This window comes from Onychomys torridus, chromosome X (genome assembly GCF_903995425.1).
Source record: "Onychomys torridus chromosome X, mOncTor1.1, whole genome shotgun sequence".
NCBI lineage: Eukaryota > Metazoa > Chordata > Mammalia > Rodentia > Cricetidae > Onychomys > Onychomys torridus.
In genome coordinates, this window is record NC_050466.1 from 40373656 (window position 1) to 40397385 (window position 23730).

Consider the following 23730-nt stretch of genomic DNA (forward strand, 5'->3'; position numbering starts at 1 on the left):
TGTCCCTCAAAATTCTCTAAGGCATTGCTTCATTAAAACCACTTATTTCTTTAACCTCCAGCTATAACTCTTGACATGTCATAAGATATAGCATGTGACTGCAAAAATATATACAATAAGGGAAAACTATAAAGCATTTAACAAATTGTATTTTAAGAATTTCTTCCAAATTTCCAAGGTACTATGTAATCTTCAGAGAGATTTGCATTTCATAAGTATTGTTGTGGTATTGTTTTTCTTTGTTTGTTTCTGAATTTCTTGTAAGATATTACCAAAATGGAGATAGGTCTTACCATTTTGATACTATACATTTCTGTGACTGAGGGAAATACCTCAAGTAGGACAATGAATAAAGTAATCCAAGTTAGTAAAGCCTCAATACTGTAAAAAGAAGCCAGGATCACCCTTTATGGTGTTTATGATAAAAATGTAGCATTAGGCATGGTATCACATGCTCCTTAAGCAGAGAATTTGAGAGGCAGAAGCAATCAGATTTCTGTTAATTCCAGGCCAGACTACAGAGGAAGCTCTAATTCACCTGAAGCTAAATATTGATACCTTGTCTGAAATCAAAACCAAAGCAAGCAAGCAAACAAACAATATTGCAAGCCTCCAATTTGACAGCAAAAAAATGGACAATTATGATTTCAACCTTGCTTTGAATCTTGGCTGCTGTATTGAGAATATGACCTTGACTCATATCTTTGGACAAAGGATAGTGATAGTAACCTCAACACTTAAGAAAAGACCTGTAGAATATTCGTAAAGCTTCACACAAGATTAGACATTTAGTTACACTGAGGAAAGCATTAATAACGAGAGGTTTCAGTGATTACAACCTACCTTGGTGTCTCCTTAATAGCACAGCAATAAAAATTGCTTATAAATTAATGAAATCTCTATGATGTTTAGTGTTGTCAGTGTGGTGGGATATATAATCATCTGGGAGGTGAGCATCTGGATATGCTTGTGAGGGATTAGCCTGATTACACTAATTGATGTGGGAAGATTTGTCCATTGTGGGTGACACCATCGCTTGACTAGGATCAGGGACTATATTTAAAATAGAGAAACCAAGCTGAGCATGAAAAAACATGTATTCAACATAGTTCTCTGATCCTGATTATAGAAGTGTGAACCAGCTCCCTTGAACCCTTTGCTGTGATTCCCCACTGTGGAGTATAACCAGAGACCATAAACTGAAATTAAAGTTTTCTCCCCTAAGCTTCTTTTGTCAGAGTATTTAATTGCAGCAAAAGGAAAAAGACATTAATCAAACTCACCACTCTGACAGTGAATACACTTAGTCTCAAAGGGTCAACTCTACTAGATAAATCTAGCTTTAAAACTCCTATCTATATTTGCCATTCCCTGAGCAAAAAGTTAAATATGCAATGAGTGAGCAATACTTATTAGCAATTTAGGCAACCAGTGAAAGTTGGGTATTCTGATATTAACACACATTTAAATACATAATGTACATGTGCTATATATAGTAGTTATAGTTATTGTTTGTCTAGCACTGAAAATGGACAATTCTGTCTAATTCTCAGAGTAAGGAGAAAAGATTAAGAGTGATTCATGAAAAAATTCTGGTCATCACTACCTACTGAATAAAGCTATCAATTTAGAAAAACTCCTATGTGTTAGAGGACTTTATAAAATGTGTACCAGTAAATGAGCACTTCATTGAAACAAATAATAGATCTACTTAGCACAGTAGTCCTACAGATGAACCTGTTCCTGGGATACCACTTCTTCCTTAGTGAAAAACTTCTGGTGGGCTTCTCTGGGACTCATCAAATATCGGGCCTTCTTTTGGTGGTAATTGAAATATATTCTTTCACCTGTGCTTCAAATTTCATCCCTTCCTTTTGACTTCTTTGGTTTTATCATATTAATCTTCATTATTTACTTTCTACTGGCTATTTTTTGTTATTTTCTTTTATTAAAAATTGATTTTTTCATGCAATATATTTTGATTATGGTTTTCATTCCCCCTCCTTTTTACAGATCCTCTTCACCTCCTCTGCCACCCAAATTTCACTAGCTTTTTATTCATGTTCTAAAAATGTGTCTATGATTCACAGAGCTAAAAAATGAATAAATTTAAAATTTTCAAGGCCAGCTTCTGGAAGGCAGTATTAAAATTTTTGGTATTGTGCTATGTAATGGCAAATGCCTTTAATTTCAGCACTTGTGCAGCAAAGACAGCATATTCTGTATTTGACTTTGAGTCCTATATAGTCTATATAAAGAGTTGAAGGCCATCCATGGCTAAATAATGAGGCAATCATTTCTCAGAAAAAATAATTTTCGTGTGTAGTGGGTGATAGGAGTCTAGTCCTTTTAAATATACATAGTAAGTTATTGTGAATCATTTACTAAAATACTTCTCTGACCATAAAAATTGCTTCAGTGTATCTGTCAAAATTCAGTTTGGTGGGCAATTTGGAATTTTGAAATGGTACTTTCAACTTTATTCTTAAAATGAATAGAAGATACAACAATGGTTATCTAGAGTATATTCTATTCTTTACTTTAGAAAAAATGTATTAATTGCCATCTATCATGATATTCAATATAAAATATACACATGCTCTTTATGTGATTGAGATAAGTCCCGCTTATTTTCAATTTGCTGAGTTTTTTCTCTTCAAAGAAGACAGTTATTCTATTTTAGGTAAATAAAATACATGAATATAGGCTTTCATTATATTAGTAAACAGGATTATTGTGATGATATTGTGTTCCCCAAAATATTGTGCACCCTAATAAACTTATATGGGGTCAGAGAATAGAACAGCCACTAGATATAGAGGCCAGAAAATGGTGGCATGCAAGCCTTTAATCCTAGTATTCCAGAGGCAGAGATTCGTCTGGATTTCTGTGAGTTCAAAGCTGCACTAGAAACAGATAGGCATGGTGACAAGAGTCTTTAATCCCAGGAAGTGATGGCAGGAAGCAGAAAGGTATTTAAAGCATGAGGATGAGGAACTAGAGCCTGGTTAAGCTTTTAAGTTTTTGAGCAACAACTCAGTTGAGATTCATTCTGAATGAGGATTGAGAGGCTTCTAGTCTGAGGAAACAGGATCAGCTGAGAAAATGGCAAGGTGAAGTGTCTATGGCTTGTTCTGCTTCTCTGATCTTCCAGCATTCACCCCAATACCTGGTTCTAAGTTTGTTTTTAAGATTCGTGCTACAGATTATATTGATCAATCTTCATAAATTGATTAACTCTTGTTATTTTGTGTAAACCTTTATTTCACATAAAGTGTTGTGCTTTGTGTATTTGGACAAATGATTTGCCCATATTTAGCTAAACATTTTACATACATATTCTTTGAAAACTAATGATCACTAATATTATCATTATATTTTCAACATTGTTCTCTGATCCTGATTACGGAAGTGTGGTAACCAGTTCGCTTGAACCCTTTGTTGTGATTCCCCACTATGGAGTATAACCAGGGACCATAAACAGAAATTATGTGTTTATAAGATTTATAATGAGCTTATTTGTGTAAATCAGAGGATAAATTTGAGTACTCAATTCTCTCCTTGCACTGTAGGTTCTAGGGGCAAAAAAAAAGGTCTTCAAAATTGGTGGCAATTATTTTTACTTATGAGGCATCTTGAAGGCACACGTCTACACTCTTAGTCTCTAACCTTTTTTTTTTTTTATTTTAGGCACATATCTCTCACTTATGAGTTAACTTTCAACATGTAGAGTGTGGATTTTGCTTACATTTTACTATATTTTCTGCCTGCAATATCAAGTTAACATCATAAAACCTTTGGAGACAATCTCTATTCTGTCTCTTGGATGAGTTTGTACATAATCATTATTAAGTAAGTGTTACAGAAGATTGACTAATAATGACTTTTTAGGAATTTTTCTTGTGAAAAGATTTTTAATCACAAAGCCCATTACTTTATAAGTATAGCTCAGTTGTGTTTCTTGTTCTTTGTATTTTTAATTGTTATTTAATTCTGAAATAACTTCAAGAGACATTCAATTTTGATAGCTTTATTGAGGTATAACTTACATGTTATTAAATGTACACAATTATACAGAGTTCAGTGGTTTCTAGTTTATTCAGAGTTGTACAAAATTGGGCATTATCTCATGGGTAGACATTTTGAATACTATTGAATAAAATGTCAAAAACACCATTAACCAATATAACTACCATTCCTCTTTTGTGTGCTCTGTTCTTCACCCTGGAAGACAGAAGTATACTATTACTCTGTTGAATATTATGGATCACTTATGAAAATCAAATTAGACCATTTGTGGCTTTTTTCTATGCCTTTATTCACTTAGAATAATAATATAAAATTTTATCTATGCTCTAGAATGTGTCAGAACTTTATTCATTTTATTACTGAAAAGTGACCTATTTCACATCTATATACCAGTTTATTCAGCAATTAAGCAATTCACAGAGATGAGAATTATTCCCTATTAGAATATATTAAATAATACTGCTGTGAACATTTGTATCCAAGGTTCATTGCAAATATGTTTATTGTTTTAGGCACATATCTATAATTTATGAGTTGTGTTTAATCTTTTCATGTGTTTAATCTTTTCAGTGTATAGCAGATTGTTTTCCAAATGTTTTCAGTATTATAGGAAGTTCTCAGTTATTATTTGCTATCAATATCATAATTTATCATCTTAAATGTTTTCTATAGTGGTAGTAGTGAACACTCTGAAGCGGTAGCTTATTGTAGTTAGCATTTGCATCTCTTATTAATTTTATACATTATTGGAAAAAATGCCCATTAAAATGTCTTGGCAACATTTCAGTTAGGTTGTCTGTCTTTTTTTCTGTTGAGTTGTAAGTTTCTTACATACTATAGAGTTCAACCTTATCTGACATATGATTTGCAAGTAATTCATCCGATTTCATAGTGCATCCTTTGATGATTTGATAGTGTATTTCTTGACACATTAAAAAGTTTATTTTTTTCTATAATTCAGTTTATTTGTATTATCACCAAGATTAACATAGTTCCACTTATTTGCTTGTCCAGCAACTGTCTTCAGATGCAAAGTATTACTGTATTTGCCTACTATAGAGAGTCTGAATATACTGTCTTCTTTTTAAAAGGTTTATTATTTACTCTGTATGTGCACATGTATGTGGGTGTTCATAGAAGCCAAAAGAGAACATCAGATCCTCCTGAAAATAGAGTTACAAATGGTTGTGAAGGGCACTTGATATGTATGCTGAGAACCAACTAGGATCCTCTAGAAGAGTAACAAGCAACTTCTGAGTAAGTTCTTCAGCTTGTGTTGTCTTTGGAAGAATGTTTTGGATTTTGGTAGGGGTGTTATTTAAGGCAATAAACTGATGCTTGATCATATATATTGAGAAAAAATTGTTTCATAGTTTGTTACAATTAAACTATGAAATACTGAGGTTTTATACCAATTTCTATAATTGTTGGAATGAAAACAAACTCTACAAACCAAAAGATGAAGTGTGGAGTTTTCCCTAATACACTATTTAGGGTTTAAAAAATAAACAAATGGATAGTTGACACAATACTATTTTGGGCTTCTTCTTTGGGGCTATCCTTCCTTAATTTTTGATTCATCAATGAGATTAATGCTTGTTAATATTTCAAACCAATTAGATGATGAATTTCTCCTTAAGAATATTTAATGATAACTCTGGATTGTCACAATAGAAAAGTCCTATAATCATGAATTGTACCCAATGAATCCTCCTTTTACCAGAACTTGAATCCCCTCCAATTTCTGCTTGTTTTCACTCTGACTCTAGTACCTTAAAATCAATTTGTTTTAAAATTGGCCATAATAAGATAATCATTCTCTCATGGAATTAACTATATTGCCATTACCAGAACTAAAAATAACAACATATTTATTTAAATGAAAATACTAGAAGACGTTCTTATGAAGCTATAACTTTAAAAGCTTAACTGAGCACCAAAGACCTACTTATAATGCTCCCACACACCCAAGTCCACTCCTGAATGTGCACCAGCTGGGTAGTGAGTGTGCACCAGATGGGTGAATCCCACACACCCCCTGCATACCACTACTACATGCCCAGGCCCATCTGTAGTCTCACCTGAATATGAATCATATAGGTGAGTCTCCAAGACTCACACCTGCAATGCCTCTATCTGTTCAGACCAATCCAGAGCTGCACCAGGATGGCTACTCTCTGAGTCAGTCACCCCAAACCTCTTCTACTTTCAGGCCTCTCCTGGAGTCAAACCCACTTATACTCTCTAAGTGAGTCTGCTCCAGTCCCTAGCCTTGGTCTATCCCTCCATGTCCAAATGCAGACCCAAGTCACAATCATACACTCTTTTGGTGACTATGGCCCAAATCCCTTGTCACAAACCACTTCTCTATACCAATTAACTGCCTAGGAGCTACATCTTCATGCTTCAACTGGTACCATTGAATTGGAGTCAACCAAGTCTCTTAAAAGTAAGCACTAAGTATAGGAAGGATACCTGATCAGAAATAAACTAAGTTTGGGCAGTGGGAAAAACTTAAACGAAACAAACAAAAAAGGCAATTTTCACTCAACAGAGGTAGACTATAGTCCCATATCAGGCAATTAATGAAATCATTCTTTATGCATAGGTCTTGTTCACAAAAAATACAAACAACACAACAGACTAAGACTACCCCACCAAAGAAACCCAAACCATCCATTGAAATGTTTTCTAATGAGAATAACCTAGATGAACTCCATAATACATAGCTTAAAAGAACAATCAGAGACATGATAAAATAAATTTAAGGAGTATAAAAATGACACACAAAATTATCTCAAGGAACTTAAGGAAGAAAATAACAAATGTCTGAATGGTCTGAATAAAGTCCCAAGAAACACAAACATGAAGTTAAATGAAGTGATAAAGACAATTCAGGATTTGAAAAGAAATTCAACAAAGAGGTAGAAATACTGAAGAAAATTGAGTTGAAATAAAAATGGAATTGAAATTCTCAGTAACCAATGTAGAAAACTCAGGGCAAAACCTTGCTGGTAGAATGGATCAAGTAGAAGACAGAAATATAAGGACAAAATAAAGGTGATAAGTGCATAGCTAGCATCATCAACTAAATGGAGAAAAACAAGAAGCAACCCTATTAAAATAATGAATGAAACAGGGCTGTTCAGTATCCGCACTCCTTTTAAATATAGTACTTGAATCCCTAGTTAGAACAAGAAGACAAGAGAAAAAGATTAAATTGATACTAACAGAAGAATATATCAAACCATTCCCATTTTCAGATGATAAGATATTGTGCATAAGGCATTTGAGTTGTTGGTCAGGAGGGTTTCAGAGACCTCCTAAAACAATTTAGGCTATTGTCACTGTCCTTGGTTGTATCTAGATTTGAAGGTAAGACCTTCTTGCTGAAGACACACTTTCTTTAGACACAAGACTTGGAGCAATCTAGGCGGAACTGATTTGGAAGTCTCTTTCTGAGTACCTGCTCTCACGTGAATGAGCCATTCAATCTGCCAAAGAAGAAAACAAAGAGTAGCCCTACTTAGCTGCAAAGCTTATAAACAACAGTGACCAACTATAACACAAATTGCTAACAGGTCTTATTAATAAAAAACTCATAGCCTGGTATTGGGGTGAAAGCTGAAAGATCAGAGAAACAAAACAAGCCACAGCCACTAGCCTACATCTACAGAATTCTCAGCCTCAAGAGAGAGACTTCCTGTTTACTCAAGCCTTATATACCTTTTTGTGCATTGCCATCTTCCTTCTTTCCTAGTGCTGGGATTAAACACATGTGCCACCACACTTGTATCTGTTCCCAGTGTGGCCTTGAACTCACAGAGATCTGTATGGATCTATGCCTCCCAAATGCTAGGATTAAAGGCATGTGCTACCACTGGCTGAACTCCATGTTTAATATAGTGGCTGGCTTTGTCCTCTGATCCCAAGGCAAGTTTTTTGGGGTATACAATGTATTGCCATAGCCAACTCAGGAAAGATTGTTTCAGAGGTGCATTAATGGCATTTTGTTCACAGGGATAACCAACAACTGTCATTTGGATTAAAGGCCTGACAATAGAAGGGAACTGACTGATGCTTGACACTATGAATGCAACCAACTAGACCCTAGAAGAGAAGCTACTACCATCAATTTTCTAAATTAATACAGGTTCTAACTATACTCTAAATATGTGTTCTTTATAAGGGGGAGGTACTTTCTTATTTTAGATTCCAGATAAGTTGGACTGAATGTGAGAATACCATGGGTGATGTGGGAAAACACAAGGCACATGAAGGTAAAGAGGCATAAGAGACTGTCAGTTTAGATATAGTGATTTGTCTGTCCATTGCAGTAGAATCTGGAGGGAAGAACAAGGCTCAGATAGCATAGCCTCTGATCCTGATAATCCCAAATGAGAAACTCTTAGTCTTCACATTATGGCCCTAGGAAGTCACTAGTCTGTGTATGCAAAAATTGAGAGACAAAAAATCATCCAGAACCTTTAGAAAGAATGGTGACAAGGGACTAAAATAAAACTCAGCCAATATCACCTTCTCCAAGATTGTCTATGTTTAGGTTTTTTATTATTTAAAACATTCTCTATCATGCATATGTAACTGAGAAGGGGGAGCTCCTCTCCAGACAGCCAGAAACTGAGATGTAGAAGGAAGCCTGAGTTTTGCTGATTGGAACAGGGGATGGTGGAGGGAGGTCAGACTCTCATCATTTTTTCCTGTCCCACTTAGCACCCTGGCTTCATAGAGATCTCTTACATGGCTTAGAACCAGCTGGCTCTACCCTCTAACTCCAGGTGCCCAGTGGCCCTGGATTTCACAAAAGGTCACTCCACTATCACTGACACATTTTTGTTACTTGCAAAGGCAGCTTCTGCCTTAAGGACAGTGGACCAGCAGACCCTTTTGGTGAAAGGGGTTCCATCTTGAGTATGTGTGTTAGTAGACCATAGAAACAAAGTTGCCAACTTCACAGCTGCTGTTGTTAAGCAGTGGTCACTCACCCAGCTATGGACACTGGCACTGCCCTACCCCTGCTGGTGTGAGCAAGAGGCCCAGAGGAAGTGCAGATAACCAGGTAGGATTTTGAATTACACCTTCTTCCCACAACTTGGGCATGCAGCAGTGTTGCTGGGGTGGTTCCCAGAACATACCTCAAGTTCTCTTGGGCCAGATCTCTGAGCCCAGTGCTTAATGATTACTTGACATTTGGCCTAGTTCCTTAATACAGAAGTAGCATCTGTCTTTGATCAAAGACAAGGAGATAGATGAAGAGCTATGGAAAGAACATGGATGCTTTGGCATCCACTCATCCAGTGACTCTGAGATGCAATTTCCCATAGCCAAAAGGGCAAGGAGATCTCCTGAAGATCTTGACATTCTCTATGGGAACTAGCCAGCCTCTAATCTGGAGTATCTACAGTTGCTAGGTGTGTCAAGACAGGGAAGCAGGACTAGTAACAGCCTCTGGTTTTAGAAAGCCTTAAAGAGTTACCCTTCAGTTCTAGGGAGAGGTCGGATCAGCTTGTCTCTCCTGGTCAAGTGGGAGCAGATTAGTGCCAGGAGCCATCCCAAGTGGTGGATTGGTCCTTTAGAGGGTGTAGGGGGTTGGTGGAGAAGGAAGTGAGCCAGACCTTGGTGGTCTAGAGAATCTTGCAGGCTGACTGGCTAGCATCCAGAGTGTTTCTTTATTTATACAGAACAGAATTTAGTTAGCAGGGATATATTCATGATGTTACAAAACATAGATCATATAATTTTTGTTTTTGGACACATGTTTCACTTCCTTTTGCTCATCTTGTAGTCATCATTAATAAACTATGGACAGAACAGAGTTATCATTTCCAATAATTTTCCCTCAAGTTTTGACATCATAAATGAACAGAGTTATCATTTTACTCATAAACCCCATAATCCAATTTTTGAGACTCTAGAGGCATATGACAGCCTGTGCTCAGGTTGGTTGCTTTGGTTGCTTCAAAGACATTAGACCAAAACAAAATCTTCAACCACCCTGGGCATTTTGCCATGTCTCAAGCAATGAATTATTAACTCTTAGTGGTCAGAGTGCCCAGAAAAAATCCTCAGGCTGAATCTGCTGCAGTAATTATTCAAATTCTTAATATAATCAATGTTTACATTTATATTTTTATATATGTCTAATCCTGGCATTCTGTTGTTCCTTGGTCATATGACATTATAGTGGCTCTACATGAGCTAACTTCTAAGAGAGGGAGGTTCTAATATCTCATACTTTCATCATCTTTCCACTTCATACTTTGCTCATCAGTATGTCTCTGTGTAGGGCAGAGTTGTATGCCACATAATTGTCTGAGAGTACAGTGGGAAGAGACTTGTAATCTGAACTGTGGACAATTCCTCTAGACCACCGAATCTTGTTGACCCTTTTGAATTTACTTTGTTTTGAATATCTTGTTCCAGTGTAAGTACAGAGACAGATGTTTCAAGAATGTCTCATAGCCTCACGAAGAGACCTCTGGCTTCTTTATGTCACAACCTCCAAGGCATAAGGAAGACCTTCAAGTAGATAAGGATATCTCCTTAAAATCAGGGTGGTGGGGTTAGTATGTTCAGGACTTTCCTGGGCAAGCTTAGAAGCAGCATTCCTTGGGGAAAGCATAAATGATTCATAAGGAATTTTCCATCAATCCAATATCCTCAAATTGTACAAATATTAAAAGTACCCCAAGTATGTAACAGGTGGAGATGAAAACCAAAGGTGGCATGGCAACCGTCATGTGGCTCAGCTTTGCTGGATCTTTGTCAAGCAGCTGTGCTGGCTTTATGACTTCTGCCATTCAATTCAGATATGGTTGTGCCGGATTAGGTGTGGCCTGGGGGATTTTCCAGACTAGTGTCCTCTGTGACTTAGCATATCCATTTTCCAGACTGAACCTCCTCATCTCCCAGGAGATCTTGTCAGCTCATCAACACCAATAAGTGCTCAAGACATCCCCTTGAGTTGGTAAAATGGGGAGAAAAATCCATGTCCATGTGTCCAGGGCTAAGAGGTTTCTTGGGAGAAAAGCCTCTCAGAAAGAGTGGGATGGGTTGGTGGACCACCCTATACAACAACCAGACTGAGGATCTTGTCAAGAGCTGGCCCATGAGGTCTACATGAAACAATGTTGATGCATGGGTGGCAGGAAGCAGCCCTCCTATGGCAAGAAGCCTCATATTTTGTGATACAGGGGGTAGGTGAAAAATGAAGTTTATGTCTTCTTCCTTTATAGCTAACTTTTCCTCCTCTCTGCTGCTAGGCATCTTCCTATCCTAAACCCCAATCAAGGCTGCTGAGCTTGAGTGAAGGTCCCCAAGTGCCCTCTGATGAGGCCAGGCCATGAAATTTCCATAAGTCTCAAGAGGAGGAGGAGGAAAAGGAAAAAGCAATAAAGGGGACAATGGGACCCAGACCCAGATCTTTTGAGCCAGTGAGTTCTCATGCTGATGACCTGGAGTTATCTAGGCTGACTGAGGTAGGGAAAAGAAACAGGTAAAAGGCTTCTTGGGAGGAGGGTGGCCACTGATGGGCTGTCAGACATACCAACTGGGATCTGAGTGTGCTAGGGCAAGAGAAAAGGAGAATGGTGGGGGATTCTAGTTGGACTGAGAAGGCACAGAGCCTCAGGAACAGCCGCAGGGACCTCTGCAAGCAGAGTGTCTGGAAATACTCCTGCTCTGAGGACCTGACCTCTGAAATCAACACCTCCAGGAGCACCCAATCTAAGTCTCTTCAGCCCTGGGCACTGACTATTACCTACCTGGGTACACTGAGGTCTTGAAATTGTGGGTGTTGCAAATAGATGTGCTGCCTTTTGATGGGTGAGGAAGGATGCTTCCTCTGGTGGTCTCTAGCCTAAAGGATATCAGCCCTGGCCCATGAAGAATTAAAAATACCAGAGAAAATGTGGTGAAAAATCATTCCCTAATGTCCTTTCATCACCACCTCCTCATGTGCTCCCCTGCCTCCAGAGCCTGCACATGGCCAGGAAGCAGGAAACCCCCTCATCTCAGACATCTCAGAGCTCCAATGAGGTAGCAGATATGGAAAGTTGAGGCTGTTGGCTGTGGAGGTCTCTACATATGTCTGTTCATCTGTCTGTGTGCTGGACTGTCACACCTTGGCCTCTAGCATCTCCAAAATGTTTGTGTGTGGTCACTTTGAACTGCAGTTTTACAGTATAAAACTGTTTCACAGGCCAGGCTGTGGTGGTGCACGCCTTTAATCCCAGCACTCAGGAGGCAGAGCCAGGTGGATCTCTGTGTGTTCGAGGCCAGCCTAGTCTACAGAGCGAGATCCAGGACAGACACCAAACTACACAGAGAAATCCTGTCTCTAAATAAATAAATAAATAAATAAATAAATAAATAAATAAATAAACAAACAAACAAACAAATAAATAAATAAATAAAAGAAAAAAGAAACTGTTGCACAGCCTTGGTTGCTGTCTGCTACAGCAGGGTCAGTGTCAGCAGCAGCTAGCTTGTCCTCTGTGACTCCTTATGGTGCTGACTCAACTTGTAGTTCTGCAGTGCCCCATGTGACAGGTTTAGCAGTTTCTGCACAGCCTCTAGGACATCACTGTACATGGAATTGGAGTTGGCAAGGACCAGAGCCTTGAGTATCACAAATTCCTCATTTTCCTCCTTGAGCTTCTTGTACCCTCTTACCAGCTGCATGATGGCTTGGTAAAGTTCTGTCAACCTGGCCAGGTAAGAGTGCTCCTTATCCATGATGTAGTAGTCTTTCACGTGCACCAGCTTGACATCATAGGACAGTGAGAAGTACAGGACACCCAAGATGAGAGTCTCCATATAGTCACTCTGCAAAGATTTATCTGATTCCCCAGTGATAGATTTGATAATCCAAGGATGTGCTTAGCCTAGCTAATGATGATCATAAACTTTGTATCTGTTAGGTTACAGATACTAGCATACCAGGGATAGGAGGCATAGCATACAGCTTGTCTAGCCCAGCCACCAGTAGATATGAGACAATCTTAGTCAGTGGCTTTTTAGCAGGTAAAGAAATCTGTTAGCTTAGATATGGATAGTTTTCTTAGTTACTTTTACTGGTAGTAGCCTCCTTGTCCTCAGTCAAAGCATCCATCTTCTTTAAGCATCCCCACTTTGAAGAAATACACTAAGTTGAAAACCTGACAGGACTTGGCCTTTGTTTGATGACCTCACACTGGTTGGTGGCCAGGCAACTGTACTGGATGTTTCCTTAAATGTTCCATTTATGAAAGCCTTGTAGGCCTCACAGGAGATCACACCACAGTTGTAGTCAGAAGAAATGAACCCTCATAGGAGGCACAGACCTTTAGGCATGGCTTTGAGCATGTACTTGCATTTAATTGTCAACTTGTATTTGCAGTTAATGGTCAAGTTCTCCATGATACAACTAAATAAGTTCTCACAGTTCTTGTGCCACAGAATGTCTCTCAGTAATTCATCTATAAACACAGACTATTGGCTTGGGTGCCCAGGGCCATGCCAAAGCTACCACTGACATCAAACAAGCTACTGGGGCTCTGGTGACAGATGGATTCAATGATTGACAAATGGCTGGATGGTTCTGTCTTGATGAAGGAGCTGCAACTGGAGCCCAGGTGCCAGTCTTTCAAGAACAAAAGGTTCAACCTAAATACTTATTCTTATATCCTATGCTAAGTGCAGCTCCAACATCTCATCAGATAAGCTTCATTTTGAAGCAGAAAGATACTTCAAAGATGCACAGCTGGACAAGATTCAGAGAATAAATGACCATTGGGCACGTCAGCCCCACTTGATGTATTTACTACATAACCTAAATCTCAGGAGATATTTCAGGAGAGGGGTCAGCAAGATTGTAAGAGCCAAAGGAGCAGAATCAATGTCTTCTAGACATGATAGATATACTGCTCCCTTGAAATTTGAACAATATGGTTTGCTAAATGATACCTACATAATCTCCATACAAATATACAAGTAGATATGGATGGTGTAAGTTTTGTAGTATCTAAGTCCTAAATGAAGAGCTACAGATAGTCAGCAGCTGCTGGAAGAGGAAGAACTAGTTTTCTCCAAGCATGAACCTAAGCACATGTACATATAAGCAATGCTAAGTGGACTCAGTAGGTTATATATGTGTGTATATTTTATTTATATTTTGACAATATATTTATATTTGACAATTATATTTATATTTCAATAATAATAACTATGCAAAGGAAGTCATGAATTCCAGAAGTAGTTGGTGAAGGACATGGGAAGAGTTACATAGGAGAGGAGAGGTGAAAATGGTGTTCATACTGGGTGTTCATATATGAAATTCTCAAAAAAAAAGGTATAATTGAACTTAGATCAAAATGTATAGCCCACTATTAGAAAGATGAATAATCTTTATAAAATGTATAAATTTATTTTGGCAACATATTTTAGGAACTTAATTATACATATATCAAACAGAATTATTGTGAAAAAGTCCAATAAAACTTCAATTAAGCATCTAAATTATATACTTAATCATAGTTTTAAACTGCACAAAACTGATTAGCATATATTTTCATTTGAAAAATGCTTAATGTGAGATAAATATTGCACTTATGTGCAGTCTCAAATCTATTAGTTATTTATACTGCAAATGGCAATGCATTAATTTATCAAGTTTATTTTTGCTTCATCTGCAATTTACTGTTAATCTAAAACTTTTTCTTTCTTAAATTCTCAGTACTAAAATTGATAAAGTTCATTACTTTTACCTTTAAATGCTATATTTATGCAATGGACACTTTCAGCCCCAATGTTCTTAGTATTGTTACGTGATTTGGTTGAGAGTGCTACTCAACAGATAAATAGTCAACAAGGGCTTTAATATTCTTGGTTTGGAAAACTCTATGTGAATTTCCAGCTCTGGGTTTTCCTTCACAACCAAGAATATTAGACTTAACTAATTCTTTTTCCCTCAAATTAAGTTACAGTATGAAGATAATGGACATTGATTGTTAGGATGTACATTACTATCCCATAGATAAAATTAAATCAGTTATCATTTAAATATTAACAGCACTAGGAACAAGCTTTTTGTTAACATTATTTTAGAAGTATAAATGGGAAGAAAGATTCAATTATATGTAAATACACATGTCTTTCTCTGATCAAATTATTTAGCTCTAATTCTGATATTTCCTGAAAGGAACTGGTAATTTTTTTTAAGTAGACTATATTCACAGAAAAATAAAAGCAGAAACAATAAAAGAAAGTTCAAGAGCACACAGGTAATTTCAAGTTTACACAGTCTAAAGAACACAAGACATTCCTTAAAATATAATAATCATGTTGAATATTAATCTTAGAAAGAGTCCAATTAATCTACATCTCTTGCCTTCTGCATTGTTCTGATTGAAAGGCATGTTTCCAAACTGAAGTAACTCATAGGCTTTTTTTAGTATATTTGTTAATTTATGATTTGAGAATTTCATACACATTTACAATATATAATGATCATGTCCACCTTTCTGTTGCACTCAATTTTCCTTGAAATAATGCTTCTGCCTTCTTTTATTCTGTCAAGGTAATAAGTTAAATGGATTGATCATTTTTCTTTCCCTTTGTATTTTCCTTAGAAATAGCAGTAGAGGTCAGAATTAGTGATATTCACTCCTGTCAATGTCAGCTAGCACATTTAAATATGTAATAGTGGGCTTTCCATAAACACAGGAAAACAGAACTCTTATCTCATAATAAATTCATGGAGATGTGCATGTTTTGTATGAATTAGTTTAATATTCAGTCATTTGCCATATATCCCAAAATTTTGGAAGCATAAAACTGGAGACAGCACTTGTTTATGAATTTAAATAAAGAATAAGATTAGCTATTGCTTTATTAAGTGAACTTTGCTTTTTGACAAATATTGCTTTAATTTTTAAATTACTTTTAGTATATAATTCACATAACTTAAAATTTTCTCTTTGATTTTCTTTGTTTGTTGTTTCTTCAGAGCTATTGCTAGCACTGAATCTTGGGTGCTTTCGTCCTGGGCTTCTTGCCTACTTTGTTTAGTGGCTTTCTCCGAATGTATTGTTGGACATCATCTTCTTTAGAGAGATTAAAAAGTTTTCAGATTCTGCTAGCTCTTTTAGGTCCCAACTGACAAGGCATAGTAGTATGTTAGTCCAGGAATATCCTTCTCTCCTTTTGTTACAATAACCAAGTTGAGAACACTCAGATAGGCTTCCATGATACATCCTCAAACAGACTTGTGCTTCCTCTCTCAGTTCTCCTTGGTCTATAACAAGAATGCTCCTAACTCAACAGCGGGAACACTCTGCTATGGGTCAAAACACCTTGCTTCATTAGGAAAACCTTGTTTGTCATTCCTGCCACTGATTTGGACCACATAACCCCTCTACTCTTCACTCAGAGCACCAGCAGCTACTTGGATGGCCACGTGCTACTGATAGAATGTATGAAGCTTGTGTTCATCATACACTTCAATGAGTTTCTGGCAGCTGGTGGCAAGGAAGGAGGTATTCAACTTCATCTTGAATATGCTAAACTTCTATCTAAGAAAATTGTAACCTGGACAAGATTTAAAGTGAAGTTAAGGAACACTGTGGTGTAGTGATGAGAAGGTCATAATTCAAGGAAGAAGCAATGTTTAGTACTATATCTTAATTCCACCATTCACAGTTGTGTCTTATAGTTTCCAGTTTGTAAAACAGGGACATTAGTGCCTTTGTTGAATAAAACTACAAAGAAGAAATATTCACATGTTGTAAAGGTTCCTATTACATATTTATTGTATATATTATATGAATTATATTTAATAGATCATATGAACAGCAAAGTCTAACAAGTCAATGTAATTTTATGTACTATTTAATCATAAAGAATATAGCATGAGTTTAAATGTCTTACTTCATTGCTTAAAAAATATGAAATTCATTTCCTGTTCCTATCATTTCAATTGCACAGGAACATTTATATGCTAGAGTTAATCCTTGGTAAATACACATCTGTTTTTATTAAATATTCAGAAACCTTTCATTAGATGAAATCTCTAGCTAAACACTGAAATGCCAGTATGAAAAATAATTCTTCTCCATTAGTTTCTCTTCTATAGAAACTATAGACCAAGGTATAACCTGTCCACCCAATTCAGCTTTCAAACTCTATAGAACTCTTTCTTTTGCCAGAACACTTACCAGGAGCTTATCTGCATTTGAGCAAGTGCCAGAGTCTGAATGCATACATCTTCATGAATTGAAATTTTCACCTCAAACATGTTGGCATAAAAAGTAGAACTTTTGACATTAGAAGACATAATTTGACAGGAGACTCCCTGATCCTTTGGCTCTTATGATCTCTCTGCCTTTTCTTATACCATGTTCCCTGAGCCTTAAGTGAAGCATTGTTTTGTAAATGTATCTTCCAGGACTGTCCTCCACAACTCTGCAGTTTTATTGGTTGTGGTTTTATGTAATGGTTTCCATTTGTTGCAATGAGAACTTTACTTGTTGAGGGGTGAGGACTGTACTTACCTGTGAGTATAACACAAATGCATAAGAATGTAGTTAGGGAATCTACTGGTGTCTCTTAATAATGTCAGAAACTACTTGCATAATGTCCCACAGACATGACTGTTTAAACATGAGCTGAACAAGGACAACAACAACATAGATGTGAAAGTGGAAGGGGGAAAGATTATAAGTCCTCAACCCTACACAAAGAACTATAAGAAACTAAGTAATGCTGAGAGTTGGAGGAATAGTCTTTTCCAAATATAGTTGGATATTTGTACACTATGTGGGGATATACTATTGTGATTGGTTTAATTAAGAGCTGGACAGCCAACAGCTAGGCAGGAGGTATAGGCAGGATTTCTGGGGAGAGAAAGGAAGAGGAGGAATCTAAGCACAGAGGACACACCAAGGAGACATGGATGGAGTTGGACTTACAAAAGGAAAGAAAAACAAAAAGTCACATGGTAAATCATTGATAAATAAAAGTAGGTTAATTTAAGTTATAAGAGCTAGTGGGACAAGCCTAAGATAAGACAAAGATTTTGTGATTAATAATAAGTCTCTGGATCATTACTTGGTAGCTGATGGTGGGACAGAGAAAGATTCTTTACATATGACATCCAACATGGAAGCTCAAATATCCACATAGGGCCTGTGAAAATGGTCTCTTAGGAAGGATCAGTGTACAAAAACATGGCTCTTTTAAAAGGCCCTGCTGTATAGCCAAGTACTTGAGCAGCTGATACTTGGTGCAAACTTCTGCTTAAGGCAGACAAAATAAATTCCCAGAGCAGGGGTGGATAAATGTGGCTCTAGGAAGGTACCTGCCAACGTGAGACTAGGCTAGGCTCTGATGAAACTGAGGGGAGCAGAGCAGTGTGCCATATGCTAGGCAGAGCTGTGGGTCTGTAGCCTAACAGTTGAAGATTTGGCTCATATAGTCAGAGGAGGCTGCAGTTGCATGTGAGCACATATGTGCACATACAAACACACACACACACACAAACACACACCACAATCACCCCAAAAGGCCAGATCCAGACTGACAAAACCTCTGAACAGGTTACAGTGTGTTTAAAAATGTACTTAGATGGTAAATAATTTAAAGAAAATGAGTATAGACAGTCATAGAAAAAAATAAATAAAAATTAAACTCTTTAAAGAAAGAATGAAGAAATATAAAAAGCATAGGCCAAGTAATGATGGAAAATACACAGGGCATCTGAATCCTTTATGATGTTTTGTTGACTGAATTTTTTACATGCTAATGTACAAAAAAACAATAGCTGCTGAGAGACATTGGATAATGAAAACTGCTAAATTAAACCAATCTATATATTTTAAGCATGTCTTAACTTCAGAATGGAAGCAAAATCATGTGTTGCACTGGAGGAGAGGTTATTTCTTTGTTTCCACAGAAAACAAGATGCTATGATTATCTACAAAATTAATGAAGATCAGAGTTGATTGGGGAGACCTCCTGAAAATCTTGGCAGCAGACATGAAAAAGGAAACCAAGAAAGACCACAGGACAGATGAGTTATATGCTGATCCCTTGGAAGAGCTTTGAGACTGGATGAGACATGATAAATTTTGTTGGCTACAAAGTTCTTGTGACTTAATATTACATGTCATCCTTTCATATGGCATGGATATAGAGGTTTGGTTATACAGTTGAAATGGACTTAAAAAGAAAACAGATGTCTTTTACATAGAACAAAAACATTTTTAACTGACATGTGCATACCACATATTCCATATTTGTGTTAATACAGATATGTATGTTAGCTTTAAAAGTTTGTGTGTTTTCAGAAAGAAAAAAAAAAGGGAGCAGATACCAATGAAGCAGCCCAGGTTATCCAGCCTCTCAAAATGCTCTTGTTGCAATTTCCTCAAAATTGACCATCCAGAACAATTTCAAAGCTGTTAGCTGAGATGATCTAGCCTCACAAACTATACAGCCAGAACTTCAGATAAGTTTTGCAATTTTCTATCACACCAAGACTGGACAACAGTTATCTTTCCCAGGACTTGACCATTTTCTCAAATTTCTCAGTATCCCCTAAAGATGCTATCACCCCCAGACAACAGGAAGCAGTCTAGAGAACATGACACCCACATTCCGAAGAGGTGGGGGTGTTTTTTTGGTAATTCAATAGATTATGGATTTTTATCATCATTGGGAGGATTGGTTTCAAGTTGTTGATCAAGGTCAGGTAAAAAACTAAACAAAGAATATTAGATTCAGGAAACTCTTTCTGAAGGGAAGAAAGGGGGGTATATTATAGAAATGCTATAAAAGGATGGATTGTTGTCTACTTTTGAACAATTACTAGTCTCAAATATTTTTACATTGGTAAAGTTTTTGTATATTGACACAAATTCAAGCTTATTTTGTTATACTATATATACTTTACTACATTTGTTTAATGTATTGTACTTATATGCAGCTCATTTAACAATGTAATATAAATTTCTACTCCTTAAAAGTTATTGTTACAAACTATTTAGGATAATTAAGAAATATAGGTTAGTAGTTAGTCATCCCACAATCTAATATGTGGCCATGTTAGGTATGTTTTCAAGGTCCAGAAGAGATATATTTTAGATAGACAGATGGTGTTCAAACACTTCAGAGACCTACAGAATTGCATTTAAGATGTTTTAATAATCTAAGGTTTTTCATAATAGTAAGACATATCTCCTCCTGGTAGCACCAATTTACTTTATAAAAGGATGATGAGCATTGAAGAACCTCCATATTGATTTTGCTTTCTTTGTGGCAAAAGATATTGAGGCAAGAAACTATCCTTCCTTTGAGTGCTGAAGTGTACTGTCCAAACTCATCAAGTAGGACACAAAAGAAAGTGATGCTGAACTTTGCCAAGATAGGGTAAGACAGTCCTTCGAAATTCCTGCTTCACAGAAAAGTCTGTTAGATATTCTAGGCCTGTAGGCCAAAGATGTGTGCCCCAACATTAGAGAGGAACCTTGAGTGACTGTACTGTCAGCTAGCTGTTCTGTTGTTTCTATATTTTTGGAGGTGGTTTGCTCTATACTTCCTGTTTACTCAGGTAATATTATCTTTCTTGAGCCTTCGATGGGTTGGAGACTAGAAAATTATAATTATAATTTTCCTTGTTACCAAACCCCTCAAAAAGCCCTCATAAATGAGGCATAAAGTATATGAAATTGAGAGATATAAAAGCTTAGCATTTTTTTATCTAAAAATATTTTGAGGTCTAAAAAGATAGTTTTAGGGTGGCAATACAAGTTATGACAAAAATACTTTAGATATAAAACTTTAAACACATCAAGGTAAGATAGAGTATTTTCTCTGAATATGCCAAATACAAATGGACTGGACATTGTGAATGCAATTCTTACTTGATAATTTTTCTTATATATATAGTTTTACTATGTTAAAGTTAAAATCTTTCCTTTTTATTTAGACAAAAAGGGAAAATGTTGTGAGATATTTGTATACTGTGTGAAGATATATCCCTGTGATTGGTTTAATAAAGAGCTGAATGGCCAATAGCTAGGCACAAGGTATAGGTGGGACTTCCAGAGATCGAAAGGAAGAGGAGGAGGCTTCAAAGTACTGAGGACACATCAAGAACACATGGAGGGAGTCATACATACAGAATGAAAGACAGGTAAAAATGCATATGGTAAAACATAGATTTATAAAAGCAGGTTAATTTAAGTTATAACAGCTTATGGGGGCAAGCCTAAGCTAAGGCCAAGCTTTTATAATTAATAATAAGTCTCTGTGTTGTTATTTGGGAGCTGCTGGTTGGACAGAAAAAGACTAGTTTTATACACACACACACACACACACACACACACACACACACAAAATTAACGAAAAATGAGACAATGAAGTTGAAAAACAACAGACATATGTGAGAATTTAGAAGGATAGGGAAGGGGAAAATGATGTAATTACATTATATTCTCTACAAAAGACATGATTTTAAAAATGTAGAACTCTGGACAGGGGATTGGTGAGATTTTTAATGGGATTAGTTAGCAAGGAAGATTCCAGGGAGCTTATTTGCTCAGAGAAAACACACTAATTATGAATTAAGAAATGTGTTCATATCTAACCCTGAATTTTCTGTTCTAAACTGAAGCTATGGTCTCTATACTGTTTCTACTGAGTCTCAGAGGAACTAAATAATGACAGAAATGTAATTTTGTAATTTAGTTGAATACTATGTTAATTTCTAAATCTTCTTGTGGTACTGGTGTGGAAATTTAACCCAAAACATGTTTTATTGAGATGTCCATTTTTTGTATATTAATTGCTGTATCCATTCAGTAATTTTTGAAACCTATTCTGGGAATGGTATAGTGCTTACAACCATCTACATGAAACTAATGTAGAATTTATCCTCAAAAGAAACCCATAATCTTTTGTGTGGTGGAATGAGGTAATAATATAGAAAGATATAGTTGTGACTTTTATTTGTGATAGAGATATTCAGAAAACACTAAGAAATGCACAGATTAGATAGTTCAAATGAAGAGGGTTTAAGAATTTATTGAAGATGTTGATATTTACAGCATATGTCAAAAATGTCTAGAAGAGCAAGAAAAAATTACATTATATATCACAGTGCATCAAGGAGACTTGGAGATTTATTAGATAGCAGAGATACATGGGTGAACATAGTTTAGTCAAGACTAAATACATTTCAGAATTACTGGCATATGAAGTGCAACAAGTTTACTATTGATAAGATGTAACTTTTGAGGTAAAGTTAAAAGTCACATATACAAAGTTGTATATCATCTGCATAAAACTGTACAATTTGTGTATTAAAAGAAGACTTTCTCAAAGTATGGTCATCAGGTACCTATGCATCTGTAATATCATCTCACCTAATCTACAAGGCCAGACCATGCATAGGTCTTCTTTACATTTAACATTTAACATTTTACATCTTGAGATGCAAAGCTAAGTCCACAGAAATCATTTCTGCTGCAAACTAACACACAGTGGTTGTCTCCAGGAAAAACATTTGTGTTATTGCTTTGTTATTTGCATGAGATACTGTTTTGCTCAAGAGAATGGTTGAAAGAACAACTTGTCTAGTTTAGGTACACATACTATCTTAGAAAACAATAATTAAAATATTTGAAAGGGGTAAAAAATAACCCAATATTTTCTAACTGTTGTTAGTATATATGTTTTTTCTTGTATTTCAACCAAAATGATTTATTACAAAAGAATGGGTAAAGAACAAATATAAGAATCCAACTGTCTTCTATTAAACTACATATGAAGGGAACAAGTAGAAAAATATTCATACTTCTCTCATTCATTTTTTTGCAAATAGTTATTTTAATAATTTTTAAAATTAATAATAGATTTATTTCAGTTTGACTTTAAGTTCTAATATAGAAAATTTTGATAGTTTTTGTCTCCACAATAATTATAATGAGTATAAAAGAGCCTTAAAATCAGAAACTTTGAAAAGTGTTGGCACACTTTAATATAAAGAGGCTGTGATGGTTAATTTTTTTTAATATGTAAAAATGGTTCCACCAGAGTGGCAAATCTGAAGAGTATTTTATTGATTAATGGTTGATGTGGGAAGGCACAGCCCACTATGGGTTTGGTGACCTTTGTTATAGTTATCCTGGATTCTATAAGAAAGCAGACTGAACAAGTAATGAGGAGCAAGCCAGTAAGCAGCACCCTTCTAAGGCCTCTGCTTCATCTCCTGCCTCTATGTTCCTGCCTTAAGATCCTGCCTTAGCTTCTCTCAATTATATACTGTAATTTCTAAGCTAAAATAAACCCTTTCCTCCCAAGGTTGACTTTGCTTATGGTGTTTTTCACAGAAAAAAAAATGAACTAGGATAGACTTTGGTACTAGGTTTATGAGTCATTACTGTGACAGACTTTACCATGTTGTTTTGAGGGCAGATAGTTGACATGTTTGGAACTTTTGACTGGGAAAAGTTACTGTATGCTCAGAGCTTTGTGAGCTGTTCTTTAGGGAGTTGGAAGGTAATGCTGAAAGCAGTTCAGAAAATGGAGGCCAGTTGGTAAAATTTTAGATGGAAGCTTGAGAGAGTCCCTCAAATATTCTATTGGAGTCATTTGTGTGATTATTTTGTATTAAGAATCTGTGGTTTCTTCAGCTAAGTCTGATTA

At 36.2% G+C, this 23730-nt stretch overlaps 1 pseudogene; it reads right to left on the reverse strand.

Annotated features, from left to right (window-relative positions):
* Positions 1-7373: 7373 nt before the first annotated feature.
* LOC118574611 lies at positions 7374-17320 on the reverse strand (annotated as a pseudogene).
* Between the last annotated feature and the right edge of the window lie 6410 nt (positions 17321-23730).